Source organism: Cryptomeria japonica, chromosome 3, assembly GCF_030272615.1.
Source record: "Cryptomeria japonica chromosome 3, Sugi_1.0, whole genome shotgun sequence".
Lineage (NCBI taxonomy): Eukaryota > Viridiplantae > Streptophyta > Pinopsida > Cupressales > Cupressaceae > Cryptomeria > Cryptomeria japonica.
Window position 1 is genome coordinate 9,287,881 of NC_081407.1, and position 6,912 is coordinate 9,294,792.

Sequence of the window (6,912 nt, forward strand, 5' to 3'; positions counted from 1 at the left end):
ACCACCATCTAAAAGTCGGTTAGCTTTCATCATCAATGTTGTGGCAGGGCAAAATGACTGATTATTAATATTGAAATTGAAGAGATTGTTATTATTGATAAGTAGAAGATGGGTGATCTAAGTAGGTTTAATTTTGGGGAAGTTCTATGATGAAGTTTATCTGAGTTGGAGTAGTATTAGGATTGGTGATTTTTCGAGGAGGTTCAATGTTTCGTCTTTGTGAGCGTCACCTAGATGCAATGAGTGCTAAATGTACTATTCTTCTCATGAGAAACAGGTTCTTGTCCACTACTGATGAAACGTGGGTCAATGAATTTGACTTGAAAACTACACAGTTGAATCCCGATAGCAATATCATAAAATGACACTGATGATTTCAAACCCCACACTAGTAATACTTATTGTCTCGCTTCAACAAGAACAAAAAAGAAGACATAATAGTCATGATATCCACAACAGTTAAGAAATGAGATGAGTTGATTTTCATATTAGATAGCAGTCGAGATATGCATCAACAGTGGTGTATTTGACATCTGGATATAGCTGACTAGCCTCTCTTGCCTCCTCTCCTGTCTCAAAATTGTAGAGGCATCCATCATAGAATATATGATAGAAATGTGTCATCCCAATTTGTTCTGCCAAGCTCTGATCTGCAGGTCATCATTCCCCCATGAAACAAGAAATAACTTTGGTCACTTAAAATAGAATGAAATGAAATGAAAGAAAACATTTTAAATAACATTCATAAGATCAAGTAGTCTAAAAGATCAAAAGAAGCATTTTAAACATATTTTCAAATTCTTTTCAACATTGACTCATCAACTGTAAATTTTGATCAAGAAATCAATCATTTCGGAGAGAAGTTTAAAAAATCAAGATTCTCATTCTTAATACATTTTCAATTTTCTTTCAATATTGACTCTTCTATTATGAATTTTGATTAAAAAAAACCAATGACTTTGAAAAAATTTAGAACATAATCTCAAATTCTTTTCAATGTCGACTCTTCTACTGCAAATTTTTATCAAGGAATCAATCATTTCTAAGAGAAATTTAAAGAATGAAGATTCCCATTTTTAATACATTTTCAAATCTCTTTCAATATCAACTCTTCTATTATGAATCTTGATTAAAAAACATTGACTTTGAAGAAAATTAGAAAATATTGAACAAAAGTAGGAGATACCTTTCATAAGATTCAAGTACTCATCTCTTAACAAAGAAGAAGAAAAGAAGAAGAATAAAATATTTTAACATCCACGAGGCTAAATATAGCCTATGGGACAGCCCTTCCAAAAACTGACTTCTACATTTCAACTCTTCTTTTGTGTAGCGAGATGATGAGAACCCCTATCTCCTTCACAATCTCTTCGCTGAATAAATTATCCCAAGAGCTGTCCGCAAGCATGTTCTCATAGCTGTCTTTGTTGGTCTTGAAAGCGTCACATTCCAAAATGAAGTGTTTTTATGTTTCAACTTTACCTGAGGTGCAAAAAATGCACACTCTTTCCTCCCAAGCCTCTTTCGGTCTTTTCCAACATCGAGTTTCACAGTGGAGCTGATGAGAATTAGTTCTTAATTGGGCAATGAGGATTTTGGCTCTCCATGGAATATTGGCCCTTATGTACGCTTTTTGATGATGGCTACAAGAGGGATTGAATTCTTCAATATAGTATTTTTTCTTCCTCCCTAGCTCCTTACCCCAAGCACGCTTGCGAAACTTATCAATAACATAAGCCTTTATTTCCTTATTATTCGTGGGGCACATATTCAACTATATATCCCATTTTCTAAACCATTTGTCATTTTGTCGCATCCAACTCTTCTTACTTTTGCATAATGTGTCATTGAAGATGGCCTTAGGCTATCTACCCTCAATTCTTCTCAAGTAACTTATTAAAATAGCCAAAGCGATTGCTTCTATAGGTGTCGCCCCCACTTCACTGAACATGATATCATAGGGGACTGAACTTTTGAGTTTGAACTTGTTATTAATCAAGCATTTTTGAAATTGCTCAATTTGTTTCCATTATACATCAGAGGTGCTACTGGCCCACACTTTGCAACCATAAAGTACAACCGAAAGCACTAAAAGCCCAAAGAGAGTTTGGGTAGTCTTCCAATCCCATAGCTCTGCCTCCCTGCACCTATTTTGGAAAGCATAAAATGCTTTTCAACCTCCTAACGTTCTTTTCATTCTACATCCTGCCCAGCTTAATTTGTTGTTGAAATTGATTCCAAGGTACTTGTAGTCTGCCACTTCTTCAAGAACACTGCCTTCAAAGAAGAACTTATGATGGTTATACTTTTTGTTGGAGAAAATCATCACTTTTGTCTTACTAATGTTGACTTGCATCCTAACTGTTCTACAAAACTGCTCAAGAGAGTGTAAGTGCTCTTGTAAGCCAAGGGAAGATCTAGCCATCAAAATAGTGTCATCTGCATACAAAAGGAGTCTTATAACAAACTCACCCAAATGAACACCATCACCTTCTTGAAGGTTTAACCACTCTTCAAATTTGTCAATGTATAAACCAAAGAGAGTAGGAGACTAAGGGCACCATTGCTTGAACCTGATATCGCTTCTAAAACTTTCAGAGATGCTAGCCGAAGTTCTGATTTTGACTTTAACCTCCTCATACAGCCTATGAAAAACTGCACTAAGATGTATGGGAACCCCTATATCCTCAATTATTTGCCAAAGCTTATCTCTAGGGACTGTATCAAACGCCTTTTTGAAATCTACAAAGCAACAAAAAACTTCCTCCTTTTGCTCCAATCTTTTTCAATGATGTGTCTTAAAGTAATACCATGGTCAATTGTGGAATGCTTAGGTCTGAAACTCGCTTTCCCTTTAGCACGTTTATCATTTTTTTCCTGCCCATTTCGTGATTCGGTTTTCTATCATGCTACCAAACAAATTTGCAAACAAAGGATTTATCATGATGGTTCTATAATTAGAGGGATTATTGACATCACCGCTTTTGAAAAGAGGTATTGCTAAGCTAGTTGTCCAATCTGCAGGGAACCCTTGTTGAATGATGTTATTGAAATTTTTTGTGATGCGCTGGGCAAGAATCTCCATACCCCACTTTAGATACGCTGCTTGAATATCTTCTCCATGACATTGCCAAACTTTTTCTCCCATAATTCAAACACCTCTTTGTGTGACAAAATATTGGCTGGAGGGTGTATGTAAAGAGTCTTGTTAGTAGTGCAAGGATCCACATCATACTTTAATGTGTAAGTTGCAGCGTCATCTTCATCCACCCAAATTGCTACAATTACAAATAAAATAAATTAATTTAATAAATAAATAAATCATTAAATTTGATCCAAAATATTGATAATAAAAATCTTCACATCAAAAACACTAATTACCTTTACATTGCTATCACCGTAGAGGAAAAATATGTCACTGGGTGGTGTCAAACGACCGCGTTGGGCAAGACCCCCTACGAAGTAACCGACAAAGCAGTTTGCAGAGACATAGGTGTAAGGGGTCCCTGCTACTTCAATCGCACGTCTCACTTCTTTTATCAATGAAAGTCACGTTTCCTGGCTCTATTGCGTCCATCATTTTGTCGGGGTCTATTCCAAATCTAGATGGAAGATATCTCTTAAAAATTACAAAAGTGAAAAAACAAACTAGACTTAGGTATTGCTTGAATAGATAATGATTACTAGACTTTGTATAATACTGTGTGATATACTTTCACTATTTCTATTAGACAAAGATAATTAGTACAACTTGAGTTGTTCTAGTGGTGGAGAACTTCTTCTCTTGAAAAAGAGGTCACAAGTTCAAATCTCACATGGGGTAAGGTATGTATCCCTTGTTTGTAGTGCCATACATAGATGGTTGGCATCATGGACGATAAAAGACCCTTTCCTTTCCTTTTATAAACATTGATTTCTTTTTCTTTTTGGTTTCTCCAAGTATCCTAATACCTTGAAGTAGATCTGTGCATATATACATCTGTGTACAACATACCTTGATGTTGCCGGCCTCTTTAATGGCTTCCACCAACTTCATCTGTTCAGGGATTGCATGACTGCGGATGTGGTTTCCAACAATCACACATATAACAACGTCCACTTGCTTCACAGTGGCCACAAGGCTCTCTTTATCATCAAAATTTCCATGTTTAGCCATAGATAAGTTTACAAAAATACTTTCAATTAAAAGAAATGAATTAAATGAAATTTTCCCAATTCATGATAAAAGTTTGAAATATTCGTAGATTTGATTTCATGAATATATTTTCTATCAATTTTTATATATTTGATTTTATTGATATATTTTTTTATCAATCTTTCGAATCATGTTCCATGATCCATCTGATTTCATGAGCATATTCCCGTCAATCTTTGAAATCTATGGTTTCATTTCTCTTTTCATGTTAGCTACTTTCTCAATCTTAATATTAAATCTTGGAAAAACATTGATGAATAATAAATTGTGATACCAAACTTAACAAGATGGGCACCAACATTTCTGAAAGAAAATGACATTTGCAACTTCTCAATATCAAGACCTATAAATGGGTGAAACAAGACATAAGTGGGATTGCCAAGGCTCAAGATGGCTCTCACAAACCTCCTGCCTATGTAACCAGTTCCTCCCACTATCAAAATCTTGCTCTTCTCCTCACATGTTCCTGATTCTTCCCTTCCCATTTCTTCACAAAAATCATTCTCCCTCCAAAATATTGTTCTAAGCCCTCTTCAAGTCCTGTTCATCCCCATTTCATTCCATGATCTTATAGCAATAGCGTAGCATATTAACCATTTTTAGATATTTTTTTCTTTTGCTTGATTGTAAAAAAGTGAAACAAAATGTGCTCCATGGGCAAATTTAATAACACAATTTGTTGCAACTGTTTGTAGAGGAATTCGTGGTATGTCAACCCCCAATAGCTGGCCAATTCATTTTGTTAAGGAACATGTGATTCAATATATGTAATTGTAATTAGCCAGTAGGCTATTTATGTGGGAATGCCCACCATATTTTCTTCCTCTGGCAATCTTTTTGTGTATTTTGCTGTAGTTGTTGCCAAACTAGAACGAAAAGAGTGAAAGGGGTTGTTGGAAAATCTTGGTGGAGATCAATGTCATTACCTAGATTTCCACAATCACTCCCAAGTCAGTCTTGTTGGAAAATCTTGGTGGAGATTTTATCCAAGTTAGTCGACCTGCCACATCTTCCCTGTATCACTATCATCTATAATGATGGTACTTGCCAAACTCGTGTCTGTTCTATATTGCGCAAGGAAATAGATATGACAAGACGTTACCCACACACAATGAATGTTGTGTGAGTAGGTAGCCCAACTTGGTACATTGTCTCGGATGCGTCTATTTTGTTCCAAAATAGACTTGTCATATCAACGACATGCATCGACATACATGTCCAAGACATGCATACCATGCCAACTTGTCGTAGCGGCCGGACCCACGGCATGTGACGTGGAGTTGTCATTGACTCGCCGGTTTCAATCCTTGGGGCCAACACGAAATTACGTGGACATGCCGAAGGATGGCCGCAAATCGCTTTGTGGTTACTGACGGTTTTTTGTGCATAACACACACATTAAAGCTACAAAATAAAGAAATCGTTGGCGAATAAAGAAACCGCATTCGAATGACATACCTGGTGAGAAAAAAAGGGCGTGGGCTCCAAAAAATTGTACGTTCGTCAGACAATAGACTAACATGGAGCATTTTTTATGGGGCTAACGTGGAAAAAGGCAGACTGACACGCGAACGAAAACATTATTGTTTGAATGCAATGCAAGTTTATTGTTTGAGTGTAGAGCAAGTTTATTGTTCAAGGGTAGATTTGAGTACTGTTTGAGGGCAGACTTCTGCAGTTTTGTGTGTTGTGCTACGGCTCAGGTTGGAGGCATAACATGGGAACAAGAACACTTTATTGTTGAATCATAGAGAAAGTTTATTGTTCAAGGGTGGATTTCACCATGGTTCAGGGCAGATTTCTGTAGTTTTTTGTATCATGCTACGGCTTGGGCTGGACAGGCGTTTCATGGGAATGACAACAAGGTGTGAGGTATGTTGAAATCTGCCTCTATAACTCGAATATTTCCTATTTTGCAGAGGTTAGGTTATCATTTGCGAGCTATGCTTTGGATTTTGTGTTTAAAATCAACATGGTTTGCATTTTTTGTTTGCACAGAAAATCATCCCATCGCTTGTATAACTCGAATATTTGCCTGTTTTGGAGCCAGAATAGACGCGTCCCATCGTGTTAGGTTTAGAGACGGCATGAGATGCATCTATTTTGACTCCAAAAAAACATACAATGTGACTAACAAGCGATGTTAGTCCCCCCTTTTGAACCGTAGGTTTTCAATTGGATGGCTGAGATTGCGCTAGGATTAGAAGCCATTAGAAGCTGCGTTAGTGCCAGAATAGACACAATCATGTTCAAAGCTGCATTGATTGGTCCCGTTAGGGTTAGATCTAGAACATGATCACATTATCATTGTTTTGTGGGTTAACATGTTGGGCTTAAATCGTGAAGTAGTGAACCAGCTGGGTCTATTAATGTGAAACTCCGAAAGCATTTAAAATTGCATGAGTCGCAATAGTGAACAGGGGGGACTAACATAGGGTGTTAGTCCCATCTTTGCAACCGTAGATTTTTGATTGGACGGTTGGGATTGGGTTAGAAGTTGCTTTAGGGTTAGATGTCACGTTAGGTTTTTTATTGGTTGTGTTAGGGTTAGAAGTCACGAACATAGGGCGTGTTAGTTATAATCACAGTTTTGTGGGTTAGTAGTTTGGGCTTAACCCATGAAGTAGCAAAACGATGAAAATCACAAGCGGTTGTGTTTCTTCATGTGAAACTGTGAAATCTCTTAAAACTGCATGTTAGTCGCAATTGCCATCCAA

At 36.9% G+C, this 6,912-nt stretch overlaps 1 pseudogene; it reads right to left on the reverse strand.

Moving 5' to 3' along the window:
• Window positions 1-483: 483 nt before the first annotated feature.
• LOC131065619 (bifunctional pinoresinol-lariciresinol reductase 2-like) lies at window positions 484-4,680 on the reverse strand (annotated as a pseudogene).
• Window positions 4,681-6,912: the final 2,232 nt, after the last annotated feature.